This window comes from Zonotrichia leucophrys, chromosome 12 (genome assembly GCF_028769735.1).
Source record: "Zonotrichia leucophrys gambelii isolate GWCS_2022_RI chromosome 12, RI_Zleu_2.0, whole genome shotgun sequence".
NCBI lineage: Eukaryota > Metazoa > Chordata > Aves > Passeriformes > Passerellidae > Zonotrichia > Zonotrichia leucophrys.
This window is the reverse complement of record NC_088182.1, coordinates 8321722-8349511: the sequence shown is the minus strand read 5'-3', so window position 1 is coordinate 8349511 and position 27790 is coordinate 8321722. Positions and strand designations below refer to the sequence as shown.

At 43.3% G+C, this 27790-nt stretch overlaps 1 long non-coding RNA gene across 1 annotated transcript in view; it reads left to right on the top strand.

Annotated features, from left to right (window-relative positions):
* Nucleotides 1-27790, top strand: part of LOC135453285 (uncharacterized) — a 142774-nt gene that overhangs the window by 99645 nt on the left and 15339 nt on the right. Inside the window, exon 2 of the long non-coding RNA XR_010441830.1 lies at nucleotides 23574-23809. This is a non-coding gene — a long non-coding RNA (uncharacterized LOC135453285). The remainder of the gene's footprint in view (nucleotides 1-23573; nucleotides 23810-27790) is intronic.

Here is a 27790-nt window from a genome sequence, read left to right as displayed (position 1 = left end):
CTTTAATTCTTGCCCTTTTGTTGTGCTACAGGACATAAATAAGTGAATTATGGACTATCAGCTGTATATACACTCATTTTTGGGGAAATTGGAAGACATTAACATTCTTTTCATTAACATTCCCCTCCCTCCCTTTCTTTTTAATGATAACTTGGCTTTCATTTAAAAATTTATTTTTTTCCCTAAAATATTTTTCTTTTTGGTGAAGTGATGTTGGTCAGAGAAATTGGACTTTTCTTATGTAAAACTTCTTTGTTAATGCCACCCATTGTGTTTGTGCAGTATTTATGACTGACCACTGTGTTTTCTGAGGACATTCTCTTGAACTCCTTTATCACCTTTGCTTATGCTGCACTAAGACACACAGGAGGGTGAAGGGCAGAAGGATTTAGCAGGTTTTACTTTAGAACTTTGCAAGATTTATTGATTTAATACAAAAATAGGTTTTGATCATTATCTTTCTCAAGCAATTGAATTTCCTTTTTTCCAGCTTGGGAATACGGCTTAAATTTACTTGTCTTTCTCATATCATACACCATGTGTCTTCTGGTGCATGCTTTCAAGTTTTAAATTTTGATTTATTGTAATTTATTACCTGGAAGGTGTTCTTAAATTACTGCTTCAATAATATAATATACTAAAAACTCTGTGGTTTTATCACATCATACCTGTATTTGACAGCAAATTGATCTGACAGTATTATTACATGTTTTTGACAGGCTTATTTGAGATCCTTAATTCCCAGTTCCCTCCTTGTTTCATTGCTGTAACATCTCTGGCATAGCCTTGTGATCAATTATCCACTTAGGAAGACCCAAACGTCTGCCAGTTTGGTTTCCAGAGACGTATTCACTTCAACATCTGTTAAATAAGTTCATTTTTTCACAGTTTAAAGATGATTTCCTGCCCTGTTCTTGTTGGTGAGTGCCACAGGGATGCTCTGACAGGCTTTTCCTGGGACGCACCCTTTGGGCAGACCTGGTGGCAGTGGGAACCCTGCAAGGGACACAGAGATCTCTCCTCATGCCAGAATATTACATTTTTAAAATGGAAACTGCAGAAATGGCCTCTGCTCTGGCTTCTGCAGAAAGCAGCACAGGTTTGCTTGCATTTAGCTCTGACTATATTGAGTAGGGGAGAAGGAGCTGGTTGTCCTTGCTAAGTGGGCTCCATGGTGTGGCCAATGTCCCTGGGGTGATGCCTGGAGAGGCTGCCTAGAACAGAGGCCAGTCAGAGTTAAGAGAAAAAATTATATATAAATAATTTTATTATATATATAAAATATAAATTATATAGTAATAGTATATATTAATAATATAAATTATATAATATGTAAATTATATATATTATATTTTCTATTATAAAAATCATATAGCCATATTATATGGATATTTATTAAAGGCCTTCAATAGCTACACCTTGGGCAGTGCAAAGCTTCACAAAGGCTACACCCAAGATGAACAATGGCAATGAGTTTTTCAGATATAATTTGGTCTATTTGCATATCAGGGGGTCAATTCTCCAATTACAGCTTCAGGTAAGGACTCATATTCCCCCAGTTTGCTCTCTCCTGATTCACTTTTGTTTATACTGTGCAGGGCCTGAGGCAGAGGGTGTGCTTGGTTCTCAGGCCCAGAAGGATTGTTTTGTCTGGCCAAAATATGAAGAGAGCTTACTAACACTGTATGAAATTCAGAGTTATATACTAGTGCAGTACAGCATCCAAAAAATATGAAAATGAAAACTTTAAGCATGAGAGGAAGGGGTTGAATTTTTTGGCAGTGAGATCTCTCTATCTTAGGGATGAGGAGCCCCTGCAGCCCCTTTCAGGGTGCCCACACCACATTATCTGCCTGGCCAGGCTGGGCTTGGTCTCTCTCTGCCTCTTGAGCTTCTGCCCGGCCCTCACTGGGGTAGGAGCTTGGATCAAAACTGAAATATCTGGATGCCTGTTCTGGTGAAGCACAGCTGTGGCTTCAGCTCAAGCTCTGCCCTCTTGCAGTCAGTGCTGCACCAGGCTGCAGCACCTTGTGGTGCTGTCTCTCCACAAGGATTACAGAGGCAGGACTCCGTTGGCAAGGATGTGCTCATTGTTATTAATAATTCATTTCTAGGGTATGAAAATGTAAATTTTTCACAAATAGCTAGCCTACAAAAGGGATAATAAGCTATTTTATCACTGCTAGGTAGTCTCAGGGGCTATATAGCTATTTTGATAGTTGAACTTTTCTCCTGGTGTTTTTGCCTATGTCATTAATTTGCACAGATAGCTTGTGTACAGGGTTATGCTCTTGTTCATGATGCTCACATTGCTGGATCATTATTATACACTTTTAATGTAATAAGGAAAAATCTTTCAGCCATAAAAGAAGAAAATCTTATGAAGTGAGTTGCCTTCCAGTGAGAAACATGCTGTTGGCAACATATTTAATGCAGCACCTAGAGAGTTTGATAATCACTGTGTGTCTGTGATATTAGCATTCACATTGCTTATGGCATTTGGATCAACAACAGGGAAAAAACTATCTTTTCTCAAACTAAAAGTTTAAAAACTTCGAGTTTAACTTTAAACAAATTGGAACCCTCTTGTTATGTAGCAGCACTCTCTGAGGTTTCTGAGCTCCATGTGGGCCTTGTAGCTCCTGAAGCAGCGTGTGTGACATGGATTTGGACTTATGCCCCAGAGAAAAGCATGGCAAATGGCCAGGTGGGTTAACAAATGGAGGAGCAAAGCCTCCAGAGGAGGAGTGCACCCAGTGTGTTCTGTAAAGAGGACAGTGCTGTTTTAACAAACACGGGCGCTTCTCTACTGATGCAATGTCAGCACAGCCCTTGGCTGTGAAGTCATCTAGAGATCAGCTGTACCCAGGGGAAGCTGCTCTAAATAAAATGAGGATTTGACCCAAGAAACATGATGTGTTTTTTACCAGCCCTGCTGTGCTGAATTGGGTTGGATTAGACAGACAGTGCTCCTGTCCCCACCCCACCAGTGAGAAGGTGGGGGTGCACAAGGATCTGGGAGGGGACACAGCTGGAGCAGCTGATCCCAGCTGACCCGAGGGATGCCCCAGCCCACAGGGCATCATGCTCAGCAGGTAGAGCTGGGGGTGCGAGGTTCAGAGCAATGGTGTTTGCCCTCCCTAATCACCTTTTCACACTTCTGCTTTCCTAGGGATGGATGAACACTTGCCTGACCACAGGAAGTGGGTAATGAATGCCTTGTTTTGCTTTGCTCTTGTGAAGCTTTTGTTTGACCCATGAAACTGTCTTTATTTCAAGACAAGAGTTTCCTTTCACCCTTCTGATTCTCTCCCTGTCCCACTAAGGAGGAGAGAGTGAGCAGCTGTGTGGGGCTGAGCTCCTGGCTGGTGTTAAACCATGATACCTGTAAATGTGGAAGATGAAACACATTTTATTTCAGTTTGAAGCTAAAATCCAGCTTCACATCCTTAAGGGTCCTTCCATCAGATTGCATTTGCCTGCAGAGCCTGACTTGAAGTTTAGTGTGAGGAGAGTGGTGAGCACCACACACCCTGGTATAATGACATGTGACTTCAGCTTGTGCTTCTCCTTAGGGGATGACTAATGAGCCTTTGTCTCACAGAAGACATTAAAATACAATTACATTATGTTAGATCAGCTCTCACAACTGCTAAATTACAGAGTAGTAGGCAGTGGATTTTCTGCAGTAGATTCCAGTCAAACTCCTCCTGACACAAATGTATGTGATAATTCACTGTGTGGACAGAAATGTATTCACTATTGTATTTTACAAGGCAGATTTTTCTTTTGTTTTTACAGGTTTTTCTAGCTCTTGTAAAGTCTCTAATGAAATTCCAGACTGGTAGTTGACTCATTAAACTTTCCCTCAATCCATCACTGTAAAACTGATTATCAAGATGTTGTCTTTTGGTGTTATCAATCTTGAGTGACTTTTTTTGGAGATTGATGCACATCCGTTCTTATGACTGGCTCAGATGATATCTGCTATTTATCTTGATCTCCTTTTATTTAGTGTTTTAACTTAGAAGGTTATACTGCCTTTCTTGATTGAATTTTAATGATGAGGTCTTGACTACAAGACAGACCTTCCACAGCTTTCAGACACATTTTACAAAATAGTGTCCTCAGGCTTTCCTTGCTGACACATTTCCAGATTGTCTTTTTCATGCAGTCCCAAATGGGGTTTGCTTCACTCTGTGTGTGCTTCTACTCAGGTGGGTGTGCTGCAGTGGTACAGCCAGCTTTAAAGAAAATTTGGGATATAGGGAATTACTCCACAGTAAAAAGCAATTATTTGCCAGCTTCCCTGTTGCTGTTAATGGGTCTGCAAGGGGCAAATTCAAGTTAAAAGGAAAGTATGGTTCTGTCAGCAATGTAACTGTAAATAGACCAACATGTGAGTGAAATGCAAGGTTAGTTGTGGCCAGTAAAGTCATGCTCTGGTTAAGCACAGACAAAGCCAAGCAAAGAAAAGTGAGGAGAAAGAGAATAAGGAAAAAAGCTTTGGAATGGCACAGGCAGCAGCATCAGACTCCGGTGATGGGACAGTTTAGGGCACAGCTGAACCCAGACCAGCTGGGAAATGTTTTTGAGGATGGTCTCTGAAAATCTGTTGAGGAGCAGGACAGAAAAGCTTAGTACTAAGGAATGGAAGTGGCTTGTCCCTTAGCGTGTTCTTCACATGCGTATCTGACCTGTTACACATCCCTTTTATGTACATTCATTTTTAGGACCAATACTTCTTTTATTGGAAAGGACTGCAATAACTCTATGTTACGTGACTTATGGACAATTTTGTAATTGGAATAATTAAAACTTTAAATTTACCTTTTGTGTTTTCCAGCAGTACCTTGGACCTTAGGTAGCTTTTGTAAAGGATGGTGCTGTGAACTCCAGCCCTGGAATAAAGCTGCCACTCTCTTTCATGAGGAGCACACAGATGCAACCCTGGTGGCTGCCTAGTTCCTGCTGTTATGGGGTCAGACAGCTGCCTTCAGTGCAGGGGAGCTGTGTCCAGCACGCAGCAATCTTGGGAGGTGATGTTTCTGTGTGCACCATTTATTCTCTTGCTGGGGTTTCCTGTTCAGCCCTAGGGAATCAAACTGCTCCAAGGAGGGCTGGGGAAGTGGTCACTGCTTGTCTGTGCTACGAGGGCTGTATCTTCATAAATGGACCCTTCTGCATCCATTCAGGCTCGGAGCAGAGCTCTCACAATGGGCAGGAAATATGAGGTGTGTTTAGGTCAGCAATCCACAAGCACTCAAAGCCTGTGCCCATGTTTGCCCCCCGTCCCCCACTGAACGCAGCTACACATGCACTCATTTGTAATTTGCTTTCTTGGTGCTGCATTCAGAGCTTCTGCCTGTTCCCAGCTGTACTTCAGTACCCAACAGGGACTGTAAATCAGATGGTGCATTTTAATGTAGTGTAATAGATTTCTGGTGAAGAAAGAGCTTTCTTCTCTGTGCCTCCTTGGTGGAATTATTTGCATTTTTTCACCGTGTCTGCATGCACGCCAGTAGTTCTGGAGATTAACCTTAATCTCTGATTGAAAGCAAAGCAAAGTGACATTAGCTTGTAAAATGGATTCTGTGAGAGATACATTTAATGATTTTCTTTTTTTTTTCCCTCAGTAGTCAAAGGTAAACTGCTGCTAGCAATGTTATTGGACCCGGATTTCCTTCCTTTTTCCTTTTTTTTCCCCTTCCCTCTTAAAGGCTTTACCATTCAAAGACATGAAGTTTTAGAGAGCTTTTGGCTCTAATTCACAGATGGTGTGTAGTTCCCAAGTGCATCCTTTATGATAAGGAATCAGTTGTTTGAAAGTATTTTCTCCATAAGCAGGTTCAATTGTTTCTCTGTGGCTGCTGCCAGGACTGAGAAACTACTTCTTGTTGGAGATGAGGGGGAAGAGAACAGAGAGCAGAGAAGCTGGGTACTTTATAACATCTGTTTGTCCAGAGACAGTTTCTTGGAAAGCCTCATATCTTGCCAGGTCACACAATTGTGTGGCTCTTTTGGGTGACTCATAAGTTCTAAATGTGTCTTTAGCTCTCAAATACAGAATCATATGATTTCTCCTACTTTTTTCTTCTTTCAATTGCTATGTGGGTAGATGGACAGCATCTTGCCCCCTGTTAGCCTCCCTCCTTGGGGATGTCTCCATCAGACTTGCGGGACAAACACCAATTGTGCTATAATTAATTCCAGAACATTTTCACCAGCCTCTGTAGCACCCAAGCTGTGCTCTGTTCTCATGGTGGTCATCCCAGCAGGGCAGCTGAGCACCAGATCTCAGCTCCTGCTTTTGCAGTGCCACGAGAGCAGGAGACAGATCTGCTGGGTCAGAGGGATCCCTGCCAGCTGCAGATGTGCTCCAGAGCAGAGCCTCAGGCAGCCACTCTGCAAGCTACCACTAAATGCTAATTCCAGTGGAAGTTAGTTTTTCAAACTCTGCTGAAGAAATAAAGCTCAAGGCAATGTTTAATCTGTCAAATACTAACTGGAGGACTGGTAGTTCATGTTTCTGTTGTACTCTGGCAGTGCCAGCTACTGGCAAAAGGCATCTACAGGAGCAGAGGTGGGGGGGATGTTGTCACCAGGGCCTGCCCACTTCTGCTGTGTGCCACCAAAGCACTAAAGGGGAGGTTTAGTTTGTTTGCTTAGTTAGTAAACAACAAAGTAGTTTACTTTAGTTTGTTTAGTTCCTTTACACTAAAACCTGTTTGTAGGTTGTAGTGTAAAGGAAAGACCCTACTAAATTGTCTTGGCAAAGGATTATCACTGGCCAGCCAGAAAATCCTTTTCCTTAAAGGATACTGGCAGTGCCTTGTCCCAAGATGCAGCTCAGCCATGAAGCAACTGAAACAATTTGAGGTTTTAGTTGCCTGATGACACTGACCCCGTCACTGGGTAAATGCTTTTGGTGGCTGGAGTTGGTGGGACTGTGCTGTGTTTTGGTTCCCAGTGCTGGTATTTTTGTGATGGTGCAGTTCCATGGACATCTGCAGCTCAGACTGGGGTACACACTGCTCCAGTGGAACTGTCCTCTTACACTCGCTCTGTTGTCCATATCTTGCTTTTCCAGCTGTTTTTCAGAGGGCAGCTGTTTCTCCTTGGCTTACAACAATGTTCAGAGCATGCAGAAATTCCACCTTTAAGTTTTGCAGCCAGTCTGGTATCTGTATTTTATAATTTCCTCTTTTTATTGTTGCCTACTTCTAAATGTCATTGGAAACAGCCTTTAGTGCCTCTTTCCATAGCCTGTCCTTATAAAGATCTCCCATTAAATTTTGTGTCAGTTCAAGAGGAGGAAGGAACGTGGCCTTACCTTAGCCATGTGCAATAAACATTTGTTATGTGCCTGCTGCAGTTCACCTCCTTGGCCAGCCTGTGCTTTCCTTGGCTTTCCAGTTACTTAAATGAGTGTGGTTTGGGGACCTTGTGCTGCCCCATGCCTGTTACTGTCATGGTGAATTACACTGGTGCTGAACATGCCCAGTGACAGCCTCTGACAGCATCCTGGAGGTACCATTTGTCAGAGCCTGGGCTGATGTGTCTCAGGAAAGGGCCTGGCTCATGACAGAGCACTTGCCTCTCTCTCTCTACAGCACAAATGCTTTGGAGCTGCCTGCAGCAGAGTGTGGCAGTGCCAGCTCCTGCCTGCTTTTGGGGATATCTTCACTGCTAGTGTAAACATTTATTCATAGCATTCCTTGTAAGGATTTTCAACTTTTGGGGCAAAGTCCTGTTTTCTATAATAGGCCTTCAAAGTTCTTTGAATGGTGAATTCACTGCTTTGGTTGTATTACCCCACTGTTGCCTTCCATTCTTCCTTTTTCAATTTTTTTTTCTCCTTCCTACTCCTCTTCCCCCCATTTAACTTCACTCTATCTAAAGAAGTTCAGTGAAAATTTTGTATCAACTATTTAATATTGCTTACAAGCTCACAGCGTTAGAAAGCTCCTTCTCCCCTGCTCACCCCAATACTTTCAGCAGCCCCTGCACCTGTGGTCAGTGCTGCAGAGGAGGTGATCCAACCCCCACGACCACAAACTCAGCTTCTTTCTGCTCAGCATCTGGGTGCAGCAAATCCTGTGGTTTATTAGACACCATTAGGTGCAGAGAAACTTCAAGTGCTCCAGCTTTCCCTAAACTCACAGTTTTGAGAGCATTCTTGAAACTTCCCATGTGGGTCAGTTTGATCTTGAAGGAGGGAGATGAATGCTGTTCATGTGGGTTTGGTTCCTCTAAGGAATGGTTCACTGATCCATGCTGCAAACAGTCAGCCTTGCTGATTACAGGGAGCAGAGTACAGATGGGAGCTGTGTTTCCCTTCCTCTGTAAGCCAAATGCCATTGATTGCCTTAGAACCAGAACATTTTCATTAGGCTCATTTTATTTCTCAGATTTTTGTCATTCACAGTGTTTATGAAAAGAAGAAATTAATGGCCCTTGCTAAATAGTGCAGAGAAGAACTGGGAAAGCTTCCCAGGGTTTTGGTCTGATCCTTACTTTCTTGCATTATATCCTTGGGATTCTGCATGGGTTGCTCTGGTAGCAGAGGCTGGGTTCTGGTGTCACACAGAGCCTGGCTGCAGGGCTCTGGTGCTCCCTCGGGGTCACCTCCCCTGCTCCTGTGTGTGCTGCAGCTGGGGAAGGTCTCAGGGCACAGAAACACATGGATTTCCCCTTTAAAGGCACAGTGCAGACTGGATATTTGGGCTGTTGACATGAGCAGCCCCAGAGGGACCCCAAGGCAGTGCTGACCCTCCCTGCTCTGATGCTGCTCTCTGCAAAGCCTGAAGCTGCAAGGCTGAGACCAAAGGGTGTCTCTGCTCCCAGCAAGAGTGGAGAGGCTGCCTGGCTCCTGTCCTGTCCTGCATGCAGCTCTGCACTGTCTGAAGGGACAGCAAACCCTCAAATTGCAGATAAAGCAGGGGCTGGCCAGAGTTTGTCTGTGGGGTGTTAAATATCAAAGCCTGCTGCTGTTATCAGGATACCAGTGGTTGTGCATGTCCAAGCCCTGTCTGAGACCCTGGTCAGGGAGTTGTGAGGACTGAAAGCTGAGGAAAACAAACCAGACTCAGAAGGTAAAGCCTGTGTCCATGGGCTGGGAGCAGGAGGCCTGCCTGGCTGCTGCAGAGCCCTTGGTCCTACACCATGGGAATCCCTGCTGGCCTCAGTTTCTTTCCTGCAGCATTTCACTCACCATCTGCCAGCAGCAGCTTTCCTCAGCAGCTCTTCTCCCTCTCACCTCCTGCACCCACCAGCCCCAGAGGGAAGGCAGCCCCTCGGATGGCACCAGGGCATGGGGCTTGGTGCCCTGGCAGGGTGTGATGGCACTGACCACTGCTTGGATCCATCCCCTCTGCCCTCAGGCTCTGCAGCCAAGCAGAGGCTTAAAACCACAAAACAAACCAAATCTGTCAGAAACCCTGGTATTTGTGTTGTTTCCCTGAAGGCAGAGTGCCATAGCAGGCAGCTGGGTAGCAGCAGTCACTTTGGATAGAGGCTGCTCCTCTTGTAGGGGTCTGGATTTTATCATGTGCTTCTTATTCTGCAGGTTTCCTAGTCTAGATGTATTTACTACATGGTCTCTTGGCTAATTATTTCTAGCATGGCACTGATTGAGCTGTTAATAAAGTGTGAAGGTGCCTCGCAGGCACTTTTTGAGTCTTAAAGAAATGATCTACATCTAAATTGCAAATAGTAAAATTTCCTTACCCACCAATATTAAGGTGATAGCATCTCCACTATTGTAAAATTAATCAAACTTCTCCTGGTGACAGAAATGTTAATTTAAATTTTTCGTCACAATTACAGAGAGAGTTATTGCAGCCTCTGACTTGTAATTAATTTCTCTTTCTTTTCATCACTGTGTTACAGCCCTTTGTAATAGTGATAAATGGAGTATCTACCTGACCTTTTTTCTTATATAATATAAATTGGTTTTTGGTTTAAATAAAAATACTTCTGGTTAATCAGTGCTTTTCCATAAATAGGAGGATAGGAGAGAATAACTTTTGGTTATTTCAAATAAGTATCTCTGCAGTTAGTATGACATGCAGCAAGAGACGAGATTGGGAGTAGCAGGCACCAAATACAATGTTAGACACTGTCCCCATGTTATGTGTTGTCCCAGTGGAACCTCATGTGCAGGAAACAGCCAATGAGGAGAGATTTGCTGCTGAGAAGGATTGAAAATAGGATTGGCAGAGGACAGTGGAGCATCAAACCACTGGCATGAGCAAGAACTGGGAGAGGTTGAGGGATAATTGTCACAAGGAGAAAATGAATGGGTCAATCAGTCAAATGTCTTAAGTATGTCAGACTAGGAATATAAAAGAGGAACTTCAGGTCTTGTGTGTAACCAATTTAAAAGCTGTAGCAGAGGCTTGGTAGAAAATGCCAGTGGATAGAGTCCTGATAGAAGAGTTACAACTCATTCGGGGAGGACTTGGCCATGGGGAGAGGCTGAGGCTCAGACTGAAGCTGTGCTGTGTCAGCTGCAAGGCTCCTGGTTGGGATCAGGAATTCTGTCAGGGACTCAGCTCTGGGCCACCAAAGAGGTGGGGCAAGTGACATCTGCTGAGCATCTGCAGGTCAGCTCCCTGCTGGGCTGTGCCAGAGAAAGAAAGAGAGAAAGTGAACTATTGCCAAGTCCTGGTGTGGCTTGGGAAAGGGAGGTTGACTATTCAAATGGATTTGTTTGAGGCTTATCCAGGGATCTGGTGAACTGTTTTAGTAAAACCACCTGGGTATCACATGTCACAAGTGCCTGTGAGTCCAGCAGCTGATAGCATTAATCCCTAATTACAGGCTATCTCATCTGAATTACTCTGACATTCAGTGATCTGTGTCACAGGGGAGAATAGAATAAATTATGACAATACTGCCTCAGGCTGTACAACCTCATAGATTCAGTAAATATCAAATTTTGTGTGTATCTTTGATAAGCATCCACTTTTTAATGCTGGTTTGAAACATGTTTCCTTTATGTTTAAGTTTCCCACCTGTAAAATTTGTGTGCCTGTGGTCTCTGGGTTTCACCCAGGCAAGTCTCCAGTCAGAGGCATTTGGCCACCAACCAATTTGCCAGGCAAACTACATTTTTCACTCAAATGTAGTTAATGACCCAAACGAAATGAAATGCTTGTTAGGGGTTGATTTAAACAATGTGGTCTAATGACAATGTTCTCTCCTTTCTGCCCACTCTCAATTACAATTCCACTTTATTTCAACCAGGCAAAAAGAAAACGAGCTTTTTAAACAAGGCTCAGGAACGTGTCTGTTGGCTGAAGGGAAGCAAGGGGGGGGGACCATTTAGCTGGAGATTTTTACTTTCAAATTTCCTGACAAAAATTAATTAGAAGAATCATGTAATTACAATAAATGTGTCTCATTGGTCCCTAGTGGCTTGTTTCTAAACACTGAAGGATTATTTAGGCATTCGTGACAGCAACAAAAAGTAACAAATAAATGTAATGGGCTCTTTTTATATACAATAAAAATGACATAGAGTAGCTGCATGTTTTACTAATTTTGCTACAGGATCTTAAAGAGGTGGGATGTTGTGCAATTGGTTTTATTTTTGCTTTGGATGCAGAGGTTGGATTTGGGATGAGATGCTGACTGGTGTTCCTGCTGGTGTCCCACAGGTGACTTGGGAAGATGGGTACCCCAGCACCCAGAAATGTGGACATCTCCACTTGCTGTGGTGCCCAAATTGCACATTCTTCCCATGAGATGGGAGGAGTAAATATTCCCTGCAACTGAAGCTGAGATCAGTGGCTGCTGTGGCTTGGTTTTCATTGTGCCTGTGATGAACTCTCTGTTACTGGTGAAAATGGGCAAACCCTTCCTGGGGCACTTTTACCCCAAAGCTCAGTGAGGCAGGAGTAGTGCACCTGTAGAGTTTGGAGAATACTGGGATAAATCCACCTCCACTGCTTTTCTCTGCTTGTTATGGGGCTTGCATCTGCAGAAACCTGAGAATTGTGATGTGATTTAGCCTTATAAATTCCTTGAGTTTGGGTCTTTTCACTAGTCTTGTTTCACTGCATTTCCAGGGTAAGTGAAACTTGAAGGAAGAATCTCACTAATATATCATGCAAGTTGGATTTAACCAGCTATAAACATACAGATAAGGTGGACATGTATCATAATACATCCCCCTCTCCTTCTAAATTATTTTGCTTACAGGGCAGAGGTTTCTCTAGTCTGTCCTGTCCTATCCTGCTGAACATCTACAGCTTTGTCAGATAATTATATGACTTTATCCTGGCTTGGATTTATCAAGTAGATGATGGTTGAGCTATGTGGAAAGATTCATGATCGGGACATGCCTCTTCTTTTTTTGTTTTCCATAGAAGAACAACCCTTACAGCAAAGCTGGCCTGGCTTTGGGATGTTGGTTAGATGAGGTGAATCTCACCCTCTAACAGGGTTTGGATCTTAAAAGTTGTACAGAAGAGCCATTGGTGGAGACATATGAACACTGTAAATCTTTTTACTGCATGTTCCAACCATAAAGAGAAGTGATCTTCAAATGACATCATCAACACAAAGGGCACTAGGAGAAGTTCCAGTTTATGACACAGTAAATCATCAAGCAGTCTAGTAATGAACATTGAGCCTGGACAGTTTTGCAAAGTGAGTTCCCATAGAGAATGGTATTGTGCATTGAAATGTGGGCTCCAAACCTGCTTAGCTAGTAGCACTTAAGCTGCTTTAGTGAGACCATTTTAGATTTCCACAGTCGACCAATCTTCCCAAATTGCTCAGTGTCTAATGTAATCCCAGATGTATTTACCATACTTCATTGTATTTATAGAGGTGACTAGGCCATGAAGACATGGCTTATTTCCAGGGACAAGAAGTCCAGGTTCCTCAGTGTATTTTCCTCTGAAAGCAATGCTGTGGTGCTCTTGGAGTGTGTGGTGAACACATTTGTCTTTGCTCAGTGACGATGGTTGATCATTAGCAAAATGTATTTGAGTATTTATGGTTACAGGCATATTGACCTTAATGCTCCACACAGCAGCGATGGGATCACTGCCAGCCACCATGGGGGAGCTGCCACGAGCACAGCTCTCCCTGAGCAGAGAAAATGCCTCCAAGCCATGGCAGCTGGGAAGGGCAGTATATGAGAGGAGCAAGTCCTTGGATCAAGTGTGATAAACTGGCTGCTGCAGCCCTGTGCTTTTCCTCTCCACTGGTTCCTGCCCTCACTTAGCACACTGGCTGTTAAACCACACGCTCCTCTGGGGCTCTTCTGCAGAGCTGCCCTGCAGCAAAGGGATTACACTAGTCAGTACCAGTGTGAGGATGTGGCCCATGGACATGGTGATGCTGCCAGAACTTGTGCTTGAGGGGTGTTCTGCTCCAGCAGAACAGGAGCTTTGTCATGTCACTACCAGTGGATGCACATCTGCATATTCCTTTATTCTTGGAAGTGCCTAAAGTCAAGTTATATTTGCAAAACAAATAAATAATGTCCTGAAGCATAATTTATATTTTGCTATGGGTTTAGGGTGATTCCTGGCCAGGCAAAAAGCAGGCTTTTCTGTTGAGCAACATGACAGTCTTGGGACATAATGAATTACACACAGCTGGTTTTTCTCTGGCTTAGGAATTTTGTTTCATTATTACTGTATCTGTGCAATTCCTTAATATTCTTGAATCTGGACTCTGCTTACAGGCATATCGAATTATTCATACACTGGAGTGAAATATGATATGGAGAGGAGCATGAATGTGCTTTATTTGTGTGTAACTGCATATGTAATGGTGTATAAAGACTCAGGAGCAGCTACTTAGATACAATGTCTCTTCTGCCTTCTCATTCATCACAATCATTTGTAAGCTTCCTCTCCTAGCACTGCTTCTCTTCTTCACCTCACTTTCCTGAAGTTCTTTCTAAATCTAACAGCCTTTTAGACAGTTGACAGTGGTAATTAAATAAAATAGACTTCAAGGGGATGGCTGACGTGCCTTGTGCTCAGCTGCAGTGTTAACAAGGCTGGGCCTCTGGGATTGCATCTACAACCTCCACAGGAGTTTGTGGGACATACTGAACTCCCACTGACTTTATAAGAAATTGAGAAGGCATTTAGTACAGCAAAGGACTTTGGGGAGTGCTTTTCCTGGCCTGCTCTGGGATGAAAAGGAAGCTTTTGGAAGGGATATCTCAGAGGACAGAACATCAGTATTTACTCCCCAAGCCAGCCAAGGACACAGGAGTTAGAGGCATACAGGGGACAGATTTAAGATCTCACCCTATGCCTCAAATATCACTGGTTTACTCCTAGTAGAGTGTTAGTCTTAGAAAAAAGGCTGAGCTGAAAGTCTCACCTATGGCAAAGTAGGGATGGATGATATGAAACACCTTGTCAGAGAGTGTAGGTTGGTCAATCACATTCCATAATTGTATGTCCAATTGTATGAAATGTCAGTTTCCAATTGCCAATGTCCTTGAATTTTCTGTTATTTTGTTGGTGCAAATGCATCTTGCTTTACCTTAATGTTTCACTGTATCTTCAGTGGCGGTTATTAGAAACTCCCTTTTGTGTTTTGTTAGTGCTTCTGTCCATTTTCAGTGAAATGTATCTTAATAAAATACTGCAGTTTACTACCAAATCCAGTGTTCCTACAGGTTTCCATTTAGGTACAGGGAATGCCCAGCTTGGCTGTGTACAGGGAGACCACTTGACTCTCCCTGTTACAGGCTCAGTCTGTGTCAGGTTTCTCTGGAGAGCAGTGCTGTGATTTAATAACTGCTCTGCAGTTCCATGAATTACATCCAGGGAATTGTTCAAGAGGGATGATACCACAAATGGGTTACTTGGGTTAACTCAAGCCACTCTCTTGAGCACACTGGATCAATTTTCTAATGGATCAAAGTGGGTTTGTTCTGGAAAACTGCTGGCACACATGTATGTGCACTCCCATGCTGCACCGCATAGACAAAACCAATTCTGAATTCTGTTCTGTTCACATTTCATCTGTTTGAGACTTTTGAAGTTGATTGAAGCACTAGAGATTGTGCTAAATGGAGTGACTTGGAGCTGGTGAGTGAGTGTTCCAAATGCTCACTTCCTATCTCTTCAGGTTTGTGAAGTTTAAATTGTGGGGAATACTGATGAAACAGGGTCCATAGCTTGAATTGTAACTTTTGCTGCTCTCTAGCCTGGTGATAACACCAAGCAGTGGAAATGCCTGCAGTTGGATGTCTGGATATTTATCCTAAGCCTTTCTTCTTTAGGATCCTTTTTGTCCACTTGATTCATCAAGCTGGAGAAAAGCCATAGCATAAATCCATAGTTTGCTATCAAATTAAGCTAAAGCAAAACCTCTCTTTACTGCATAAAATTCAGCAATTTTTTCATCCCTTTACTAAGGGGATTCATTCAAACCCTTTACTAATTGCATATTGCTTGTGTAACCTCAAACATGCAGCTGAGACCTGTGCACGCCCTGACACGTAGAAATAGAGCAGAAATAAAACCTATGGAGGGACATTGGTTTTACATGTTTGTCCATTTAAGTGCACAAGAATCTGGTGCGTGTTTTGTGCCCCAAAGAGACATAAAATGTTGATATTATGGCACCTCAGTTAAACATAATTTTTTTTTTCTTGGCTTTGGTACTGCATAGTCTCATTTTTTTGTGGGTTTTTTTGAATATGCATAACTTGCTGAATTAATGCGAAGATTTTTTTGTTTCCACTACTGGAATTTTTTTGCCAGGTGAAAGAGTGGCTTATTAATGAGTGTGATATTAAGTTAAAATTGTTTATGTTTGTGGCCAAAACTTACAGTTTTATGTGTAAAGTGGTTTGTGAGAATGAGTGTGGGTCTTAGCCAACCATGCTGCTCCTCTGTGCAGGTTTGGGTTGTTGTGCAAACCCCTCACTCAGTACCTGACATCAAAGAGAGGAGAAGCCATTAAAGGGTGCCCAGTCTCTGGCTATTTTGGGAAGATAGCTCTCCAAGTCTATTCCTCTCAAAAGCTGGTATCAAAGGAAGTTGATAAAGTTGCTGGTGAACGCTTTCTAGTCTTTTACTGTAATCACTGAAATGGGGATACAAAGGAGGTGACATATCAGGGGCACTTTCATTTCAAGTGAAGTCTGGGGATGGAGGAGTGTCCTGGGTTGATTTCTGTGCAGCTTCAGGAGTGCTGAGTGAAACTGGCTTACACATTTGATATGGCACGCTACTCTTTTTTTCCTTGTTATTTTTTTGCATAACTAGTTTAGTTGACAGCAGACTGGTTTTGCTCCTTTGATCTCTGCTCGGTTTGACTGTATTTTCAATAACTACTTAGTATAAAAATAAAATGTGCAGGCCGCATCAAATAAACTAATTAAAGATTAGAATGAAAAAGTGTCAAAATCCGAGCCCTTGCTGAGGCAGATTAGTCAGTGCACATGAGACACAATCGAGTAACTAATGGGTTGCTGTAGTAACGGGGGAATCGATACCCCTCGGCTGCTCGGGGAGCTGACAGTAATTTCTGCTGGGTCATAGATTCTGGAAAATGAAGTGCCACCTACTACAGCACAAGTAATCTCTGTGGACTTTTTGACAACAGAGCATCCTGCAAAGTTTATATCAAAGAAAATGTTAATCCCTCAAGTCTGCTTGTTTACCTCTGCAGGGCTTATCTGATATTGCTACAGCCACAGACAATTAAGTTTAGCCTCCTGTGTGGGCTCTTGATGGGTTAGCTCTGCAAACAAGCTTTTGGTTTTGCTTCCTAAGTGATGGGTTTGTAGGACATGGCAGTACTAGGATGCTGGACTGTGGGAAAGGGAACATGGAATGGTCCAGTCTGCTGTGCCAAATCAGCTCCTCTTACTGGAGGAAAACTCATATTCAAGGCAAGAGAAGTTCAGCTTGAGGAGGAATTGCACTTGGGTACTGTGGGGGGGTTGTAACCCAACTGTAAAGCCAGGTTTGCTGGAAGCTCTGTGTATTGGTGCCTTGCAACCCAGAATTTCCAAGATCTTTCCTTGTTTTCTCTGAATTGATTGCAAACCCTCTGGGCTGGGGTCACTCTCATGTGTCTGGGCAGCACCTAGAGTGTACCCTGACTGCTGATGGGTGACAAGATGGGACTCTGTAATGGGACAGAGTACAGCTCTCCATCCACGACTGGGAGCTGCAACTTCCCACCGCAAGGACTTGAGAAGGAACCCAGCAATCCTCGGGCAGGATTCCCCAGCTGCAGACAGGGAGAGAGAGAGTCCTGAGAACCACAAGGAGTCAATGTTAGCCAGAGAGCTACAGGGGGATAATAAGTCCTTCCAAGCGTTTGGGGGGGATGGCGGTGCTGGAGGGAAAGTAGGCCACTCCCTAATGAGGGGAGTGGTGGTGTTAATTACGTCTGGAAATGGCCTCGGCTCCTGAAATTCATCTTCAGCACAAAACGATCAGGAAAGTAGGATTAGGCAATTAGGAAAGGGGGTGTGGAGGGGGGGAACAGTGTAAAAATAGCCTGGGTAATTAAGAGCAGAGAAGGGACCATCTAAAGTGCTGGCAAGCAGCGCAGAGAGAGTTCTGCCTGTGCTGAGCCCGGGCCTCAGGGTGCGGGCCGGGGGCATGCACTACACATGGGGTGAGCAGGAGGCTCCAGCGCTGCCCTGCCCATGGCTCAGCCGTGCCAGGGTGACCGGGACACTCCAGCCTCACTGGTGGCAGTGCCGCCGCCACCCCTGTGCTCCCAAATCCCTGGGGAATTGGCTGGGCTGGGTGCGGGAGCGGCGCTGCCATGGAGCTGCTCGGGGTGCTGGGAGCAGAGGCGGCCCTGACCCTTCCAGTGCTGGGGAAGGCAGAGCTGATTTCACTCCCTGCAGCCTCCTGGTGTCCTACAGAAACCTGTCAGGGTGCCTGTGACCTGCTCGGCACCATGGGCACTGCTCCCCTTCACCCTCTCCCCAGTTTGTGTCGTGGGGAAAAGCCCAGCCTTGCTCTGATATTCACCCCAGCTCTGCAGCTGCTGCTGCCGTCCGTGCTGGTTACCACGTAATGTTGGTGAATAATAATACCTGACCCAGTAGAACAAGAAGTCTTTTATCAAACACATTTAAAGAAAAATGACAGCCCGTGTAGCATGTAATAGAATGGATGATAAATCGCAAAATGGGGAAAAACAATTGTTACTCCTGCTGGTACGAGTTCCCGTTCAGAAGGTCCATAAGTTATGTTTTTGATGACATAAATTTAATGAAGTTCTCTGGAAATGTTGACCAGAAGTCAATATACAACTCAGTCTTGAGAAGTTTCCTAATAATACCTCTGTTTGTTTTAGGTAATAGATCTGTTCACGTGTACCTCTCCTTTTAAGTGCCGTGATTTGATACCATGATGAAGTTACAATATGGAGCTCAACTAAAACGGCATTATCAGAAATGTCACCCACTAACAAATTAGCAGTTGTGATGTTTGCCCTCTGGTTACAAAACCTTGTTCCTTTTGTCTTTTGCTATAACTTTATAATAACAAAGCCTGTGATGTAAATGTCTTCAGGGTATGTTTCCAGTAGCAAAGTGTGAAACTTGTTTCAGTGGGGATGTAGGGGGAGAACAGACTTCTTTAAAATTCAAGACAAAGGATTTTTTGCCTTGGGCATTCCAGTTGCAGCTGCTGTTGATACCCACATGTCTGGTTATGTAATCCACAATCTTTAAAATTGACAAACAAAACAAAAAAAGTCCCCCCAGAAATGTAGTTACTAATTTCTCTGGAGATTGATTTATGGTGGAGAGGTTGCGGATTTCAAATGAGTGAGATGCTTTTTGTGTTTACAGCTGTAGAGCCTGGGATCAAACAATAAAATGGAATGAGGGTTTGGATTTTATTTTTTTTTTAACTGAAAGTAGAAATTCACAGGTCTTACTCCAAACCCAGCACAAAGACCTCCGTTGGGTCCTATGTTTTTTCTTCAACAGGGCATAGGAAGAATTGCAAATTTTAGAAGAAATATAGAAAAAAAACCCCCAGGCCTCAAAGCTGTGGCTGATCCCAGCTCTGTGTTGTAGCAGGTCAGGGGGGAGCTCCTGTCTCTGGGTCACCAAGGGAGGCAGATTCCTGAGATGCTGTCCCCAAACCTCTGCCAGTGGCAGCAGGACAGGCAGTGTCTCACTCTAAAATCCACCTGGCTGCAGTTCTGCCCTTGTTGGACTGCTCTGTGCAGGTGGGAGAAGATCTTGATGGGAACTTCTCCTCCCTGTCCTTTGGCAGTGTTCCCAAAGGAGTCAGTAAAGGCTCAGGAGCCAGCCTGGCTGTGAGGGCTTTGGGCAGGGACCTGTGTGCTGGGAGTGCAGTGCAGGCAGGACATGAGAGGATGTGAGCCCTGGATGGGTACCCAGGAGCAGGTGGGAAACAGAGATGGTGGGCTGGGTGGGCATGATGAGCTATGACAGCACATGCATGAGTTTGTGTGCAAGCCAACTGTGTAGGAAGGTTTGGGGCTGAGCTTCTCTGCCATGGGGTTTTTGTTTTACCAAGCCAGCACGTTCATGGTTAATAATTGTTGCCATCACCCTTCCTGGGAGTCAAAGAATGAGCTAACTTGTGCTCCTCAGGAGCAGTACCTGCCTTCATTTCAACAAAGGAAGCAGAGACAGTCTTTGGTTAAATATGACTGAGTGTTGCTTTTTATTTTTAAGATGCCACAGAGAAAACTTAGAGTGTAGAAGCCTAATCCATAATGGTGACACTTCACTTATCCAGGCAACTGGGAAGTGCTTAAATAGTGAAGCCTGTGGCTTAATTATTTACCTGTGGCTTAATTGGGTGTAATTCTACTGAAGAGTCTGTTTATTTTCCTATGGAGAGGCTCTAAGATGCCTCTAAATGAAAATGTTACTGGTCTCTACCTGTGTGCCCCTTGACTTCAGTAGCACAGAGCTCATTTAAACATGCAGAAACCTATAAAAACATGTTTTCTCTGGTGCAATCAGCCTGTGTTTTCCTCTGGTTCTGCAGCTGGGAATGCATATTAGGAGATGAGAAAACCCCTCCCGTATTTCTGCACACATTGCTCTGCTCAAACCTGGCAAAAGAGCTATTGCTTGGCAAGAGGGATTTCCCAGAGGGGAGAGAAAACACTGGAACCCCCTGGAACTGTCTCTGGAGTGATCCTACACTGGCACCTTCACTGAGCACAAAGGTTTTAGGAGCAAGAGTCCAGGTGGGCTTAGGGAGGCTCACGCTCTTCTCTTGTTGTACTCCCCATGCTTTTCATCCTCTGCAAATTCCATCTTGGTAATTTTTCTGTCCCAGAGCTGGGAAGGATCCTTTTTGCAGGATCAGATACTCAGAAGTTTTTCTCCTATTAGTGTGTCTGTGGAGATTTGCTGTTTATATTCCAGGCACAAACCCCTGGTGAACAGAGGCAGAGCAGGGGCTCTACCCTGGCCACTCATCCTTATTTAATGACCCCTTTGACTTCAGTGTGCCACTCCTGCATGCCTAAGAATATTTTCCTTTGTGAGAGGTTAGAGGATTGAATACCAGGGCTTTCCATTTGCATATCCTGGTTAGAGTCTAAACTGTTCCTTGCATCCAAGTGTGTGGAAAATCTCTTCCTCCTGTTCTGCCAATGTAAAGTCCTAGGAAAAGATTTTTATCTTGAATATCCATTTAATCCAAACTAAATGTGCTCATATACATTCTGACTAGGTTTTCAATTCAGAAGGCTGATTTTTCTTCTGCCCATTCCCCCTTCTTTCCACAGAGGCTCATACCAGGAACTTCTTTTTGAATATCTGTAGGCAATTTCCTTGTAGTACTTGGACCTCCAAGCTTCCTTGGACTTGTACAACAACAGAAGCTTTATATCATTGGTTTTTCACCCCAAAATGCTTAGTTTCTATTAACAGCCTTACAAAAGGGCAGTGTATTACTACATGGTGATCCCAATGATAAATGAAGCACATTATATGTGAAGTAAAGGCTCTATTTATCCTTGTGCTTTTTATTTTCCAAAGTCCCAGCAGGTTTAATGTGAGTAGCTTTTGATGACCTTCGTAACAAATCAGGAGTAAACCTCAGTGCATTCTCACAAAGGTAGACAGCATTGCAGACATTTTTTAAATTGAAATAACAAAACCAGCAACGAGCTGTATTAGTAGTATTTGATAATGCAAAAAAAGTTAATGCTCACTGAAAGCCAGGTGCCAGCACTGTTTGATTGTTTACCAACACAGTCATAAAGAAACAGAGTTATTAAAGGATCTGAAATCACTCAGTAATTCAGCTGCTGACGTTGATGGATGGAACTTGGCTGTTCCTCTTTGCTAAAGCTGCTGACTGGATAAATGTTTTATTCATGGAGCCCAGGGCAGGAAGGGATGCCAAAGGTTTAAGAATATTTTAAGAAACTCTTTGAGATGTCAAGCAAGTTAGCAGGTGTTGTTAAGCAAAGGAGCTGAAGTACTACATTTAAACATAACTGAGCTCTCAACATATACAACAACAATACATCAAAAGCCAGGATGCAATTCTTGTCTTGAGCAGTATATGGAATGATGAGTTGGGAATACAAGTCCTTTTATTTCCTGCACCTTTGTACCTTCAGTCATCTGACAGCCTTGTCTCTGTGAGCATTGTTATACCAAAGGGAATTTTCACACATCACGCTGTGAATTTAGGCTTGGGAACAAATAAATATTTAGATACTAAACCCTACAAGGTCACATATTTATATCAAAGACAAAATATGGTGACAATGTTTATGGAAATTGCAGCCAGGAACAAACAGTTTGGGTCAGAGTGGATTCTGCCTGACTGCTCAGTGGGAGAAGTTGTTCAAGATGGTAGTTATCAAAAGGTTATTATCAAAATACAGGGTAATGAGGAATTTCCCTTTATCCTCTCCACCCTGCACCTGCCTTCTCTTTGTCCCAGGGCAATGTGTGCCAAGCCTAGAACTTCTCACCTTTTTGGTGGAGCTTTGCAGCAGTGAAGGACTGGCTTGTGATTTATGGGATTCTCTTAAATGCCTTGATTTTGTTTTACAAGAATTCAGATCTGGATCCATTGTTGAATTTTGTAAAAAAAAAATATTTTAATTCAAGGATGTGTTTTGAATAAAGAATTTTAATGAAGAGATCCTTACCCCCGCAATCTCCTGCATGGACAAGTGTTTGAATATTTCATAATCAATATTAATAACTTCTTTTAAGTTGCTGCAGTCTCATAAGAACAGAAGAGATGAGCTCTTGATGGAAGTGAACTATCAGTCTGAACACTGTGACATTAGGAAATAGCTCAATTTCCAAGCCTAGCTGTGTGAAATGTCCTTTCTTGCCAAGGGAGCAGGAAAGTATAGTTTAAATGTGCCTTATTATGACATCTCATGAGTATAAAAATTGGGAAGGGTATTAAAAATGAATAATTAAAAGTGGAGACTGATAGATAATGGCAAATAAAAAGCAGGTAACTACTGCACTCCCACTGCCCTTTTGATTTGCAGAGATTCAGTGCTAAAGACCAAAGGCATATTTCTCATGGGCCCCAGCTAAAATTCAAATCCAATAGACTGACAGTGAAAAATACTGTCCAAAAAAAAGCTGTCAAGTTGTATCAAAATAAGTCATAATATTACCTCCCTTTATCTGTCAAAGACATTGATTATTTTCAATAGAGGAGCCCTTTGACAGTTGTTGAAACGGAAAAATCCTGTGTTGGAACGTTTTGGTTGACACATGTCACTATTTCTTAAACAGATAAGTCAAATATGTTATTTTTGACTCTCTGTAGGAACAAGTGTATTTATGTAGTATTTTATGAAGGATAAATAATGCAGAAGGAAAGGAGTATGCATTAACACTGCATTTTCTCAGCTGTTTGTATCAGTGGGTATTTTGTTGCATCTTTCAAAATGTTCTTTGGATAAAATAATGTGTTCCTTTGGTGGCTGTGATACATTGCAGGGATTTTGTAAGGTACCCTGAAGTAATTCAGATAATCAGTGAACCATATTGGTGCTATTCTTGGTTGCAGCTGTCAGTTCACTGTTGACTGGGCTGAACTTGTGTTTCCCACCAGCCACACGTCCCTAGCAGTGATTCAGACATGAACGTCCTGCCAAATGCCTGCATGTATTGCACATGGACAAACTGAGAAGGGCAAAATAAGGACTGCATCTGGGACTTGCTGCCAGTTTTTGGAGTGAAACTGGGGCTGAGCCTCTCCCCAAACTCTTTCTGTGCCTGTCAGTTTACAGGTGTTGGCTTTGCAATCCTGCAGGATGCGTTTAGCAGAAAGGAGAGTTCTGTTTTCCAGCTTAGTTCTTATGTTTGGAAATAGGGATCTCTTTCCAGCTGAAACCTTAGCAAATGGAGAATGTTTCCAGTATGGTCCCACTGTTGAGTGGCAGAGCCATTGTGATGAAGAAGGTGAGAACCGGCTGAGGCAGCAGCAGCAGCCAGAGACAGGCTAATACCCTGGTAGACAGCCTTTATTATTCATTAGCACATATTGTACTTCCTCCTAAATATAATTCAGCCTACACTTGTATCACATTAAGGTAACACTAAATCTTTCTGTAATTTGAAGGAAATACTACTCCCAGCTGTTGTTGCAGAAGTGAACTAAACAAAATCCGAAGAGGTGCTAAAGGAACAGCCATAAAACTCCAACTGCAGTTGGCACGCATCTCCTTTGGTGCCGTTTATCACAGAAGTGGTTGGAAGCAAAACTCTACACCTGTGAACATGATGATTTTGTGCTCCTGGCACCTCACACCTTGGGAATTACTCTGCCAAAATGAAGCAAGCTCTCAGACTCCTCAGGTACTGAGCACTTTGCTGGTGTGGGGGAGTGGGGTGATGAAGTGAGCAGTGAAGTTCCTGGGGCAGGTTGTTGTGAGGGACACAACAGTCCAATAATTTGACTGCTGGTGAAAATGAGGTGCACAGGGACTGAACTTCAAAGACATCTGGGTGCCTGATTCTGTCTCAGTGTAACAGAAATGGAGCCCTAAACTCCAGGGATGAGCTGGCCTGTGCAGCCTGGCTCTGCCTGCACCAACAGCCTGAATGAGGGCCAGCATTTAAACAGCTTCTCTGCTGCAAGCTTGTCCTAAGAGCTGTAAGCTCTTGTCATTTTGGTTTGCATTTTTACAGCATTTAGTGGGATAAGGTCCTTACCCATGTGGCTGCTCAGGAGCTGTCAAAATGAATTACTATTAATGGTAACAATAATAAAAATAAACAAGTGTAAATAGGGATAGCGACAGGCTCGGAGTTCTGACAGACCTGGAAAGCTTTGATCTTGTGTTGGTAGAGATCAGGATGTGCTGCCTCCCCAGATGACAGGCTTGGATGGAGGAAAGAAAAAAGAGCTGTAAACATTGCCTGTAAATTGTGCCTCCACCATCCTCCTCAGACTCCCTCCCCCATTAGCTCTGATGATTTACTAGGAGTGTGTGTCTAAGTACCAGCAAAAAACCAACTTGGAAATTAACCCCAGCAAACTTACAGTCTCACACCTAACCCCAGAAGTGTGCTGTGCTGATCATCCAAGTGGTAATAGATGGCTCAGTGTAAAGCAGAGGAGAAATGTGCCATGAAAAGGGAAGCAGGGGCTGAGGTGCTGAGTGGTGACAGCCGTGACAAGGCACAAACCAGCATGGGGTTCTGACAGTGGGGTGTTCACAAGATAGAGAGGCAAAAAGAGGAAAAATAAAAAAGGGGTGTCTGTGCATATGGCCAAAAAGGAATTATAGCATAAGCCAGAGATTACAGTGGGCTGCCTGTTGGGGAGGGAAGCACCAGCCTTTGGGGGCTGGCACTGGCCAAAGGCCTCCTGGATAAAGGGAAAGTGCTGCAGGAATCTGACTGGCAGCAGGTGCTACCCAGTGTCCATGGAAATGAACTGAGGGCAGGGAAGGAGCCTCATTTACAGGGAAGTGGCAGACTGTAATTTTTGTCTGTGTGCAGATTTGGTTTCTGAGCAAATCAGATTTATGCTTCTTTCAGACAATTTTGCTAATAAGCCAATGACTCAGAGCCCACAGCAGATGGGATCCTTTAGCTGAGGTAGAAACTATTGCTTTTGTCCTAAAAAGAAAGTTGCTATTTTTCCTTTCTAGAAAACTGATCTCTGGGAAATGTGATGATTTTTCCTTCCCGTCAGAAACACAGCTTTTTAAATAACACCCAGCTATGCTTATGGACTCTTATCTAATATGCAGAAATTCTCATTAGAAGAAAGTTACATGTGACAACTTAGTATGTCATATGCTGGGGAAAATATTTTTTAAAATAAATTCCTGCAATTAATAATATCCCAGAAGCCACTGCCAACAGCCTCAGCACTAACTGGTGATTTGTGGTGAGCTCTCCAGGTGACTGAACAGCAAGATGCCTTCCTGCAGGAGGCTGCTGCCAAGAACTTGGGAATATTTCTGTGGTGGGAGGAGGGCTGTCTGTCTGCTTCCATGCCTTTGATCACTGACTTGACACCCAAGTGGAGACCAGTGAGGAGTGGAATTCCTTGGAGGTTGGTGTTGAGACCACTGCTGTGCGACATTCCTGTTGGCTGTACCTCTCCTACAAAAGCAGGCTGAGAGAGCTGGGGTTGTTCAGCCTGGAGAAGGTTTTGGGTACCCAAAGGGTCCATGAGGGAGTGGAGGGGAACTTCTTACAAGGATGTATAGTGATGGAACAAGAGGAAATGCATTTAAACTGAGAGTAGGTTTATATTAGACATTGGGAAGAAGTTCTGTGAGGGTGGTGAGGCATTGGCACGGGTTGCTCAGGGAAACTCTGGATGCTCCATCCCTGAAAGTTCAAGGCCAGACTGGATTGGTGAAAGGTGTCCCTGCCCATGGCAGGGGGTTTGGAAGTGGGTGATCTTTAAGCTGCCTTCCAACCCAAACCATTCTATGATGAAATCCTTGGAAAGGGACATCCATATAGATGAGACACTGCTGAAGATTCCCTTCACTTCTCGTCTTCCCCCTGTAGGTGTTCAAAAACTTGATTCCCTCTAAAGCAATTCAGCTTTTTTTTTTTTTTTGACAGAAAAGCATCCACTCTATAGGAAGTTTCTGATGGATGGCAGCAAGCATGAATATATCACTATAAAAAGACATTCTGAATTCAAAAACCTTATGTAGTCTGAATTTCACTGAGGGGTATTTCTTTTCACAGGCTACAGAAGTGTGTGGTACAAGGGGTGGTGAAACCTTTCCTGACATTGTTTTGTTTAAATCCCTTTGAAGACTGTCATGTTCCCCTTTCTTGAAAATTGTGTTACAGCAGCCAGAGGAGGAGGGTTTGTTTGGCTTGGTGCATGTGAATGCACCCTGGGAAGTGACAGAGACTTTACTCCTTCCCTCTTTGCAGACTTGTGGTGTAAGTACAGAAAGTCAAGGTTTGAGATTTTAAAATGCTTTAAAAATAAATAAAGTTTTTATTTATATTATTATACATGCATTCTTTGGAAAATCATGTCTCTGTGGAGAGCTTCAGTAATTACAAATACAGGCATTTGTATGGCAGGCACCCCTTGAGCCTGTTCTGAGTATTTTATGATAATCTGAAAAAGTTAGTAGGAAATTGCTGAAATTGGATGCTCCAAAATTTAATCAAATCTAAGTGTGACTAAGAATTTCCTTTGAATTTAACAAAGCTGTATTAATCAAAATACTGATAATAAAATGCAATGTGAGTAAAAGGAAGTTACTATTAATTGGATGGAACAGTTGATTGTCTAATGGGGTGAGCCTCAGAACAAAAAAATATCTCAAAGAGCTCAATGGAAAACATCTGCTGAGGTCTGAGCAGTGATCAGGGAAGCATAAATATAAAATGGCATGACATTAATTTGTTGAATAGAGGACAACACTGAAAATATGACAGTGTTGTTCTAGAGATGGTGATGTGGCCTCACCTTGAGAAGCATGCTTGGTTTGGTTACCCTAATTAAAAAATGATAGAGCAGGAAATAGAAGAGGTTCAGTGAAGGGCAGCAAACCTAATCAGAAGCATAGAAAATACTTTAGAGGGAAGATTTGCATGCAGCAGAGACTGCAAAGGTTAAGTCTGTTTATTTTAGGCAGAACAATACATGGGAAGTGCCATGGAGAGACAGGCTGTGATGGATATAAATAAAACACCAATGGCTTTTTCCTCTCTTGGAGAAGAAAGAGAGACATAAAATTAAATTAGAAGTCAATGCATTGAACAGCTTTGATAGGAAGCACTCTTAACCTAAGTTTTAATTAGCCAGTGGGACCCATTGCCACAAGGTGGGATATTGAGACTGGCAGATTGGCTTTGTTTGTAGGATTGGCAATATCACCTCCAGCTGGGCGGGATCAGCTCCATCCCTGCACTTTGTGTGCCTGCTGCACACAGCTTATCCCCCAGGCACAAACAGGTGTACAATTCTCCTTTATGGGATTTTACAGCGCCTTTTGAAGAGCTGGCACATGCTGGTCTCTAGGCCATTGCTTGACTCCAGGACTTTGAATTCTGTGGTAGTGACAAGGACTGGGTAATAATTCCTGCATAAAAAAAAAAATAACTGCAGAAATTTGGATTGTTGAGGTTTCCCCCACCTCACCTTTTGGACTTCCCTGTGAGTTGACTGAGTACATCAGCTTTGAGGAGAGGTTTTGGCTTCCCATGGAAGGTGTCCATTTGCCCATTCTGGATCGATTTATTTTGCTTTCTTTGTCCTCTTAATAGCTTGCATCCCTTACAGTCTTTAATTATTGCACATTTTGGACTTTTTCACTCCAAACCAGCTGCCATCAATAAACT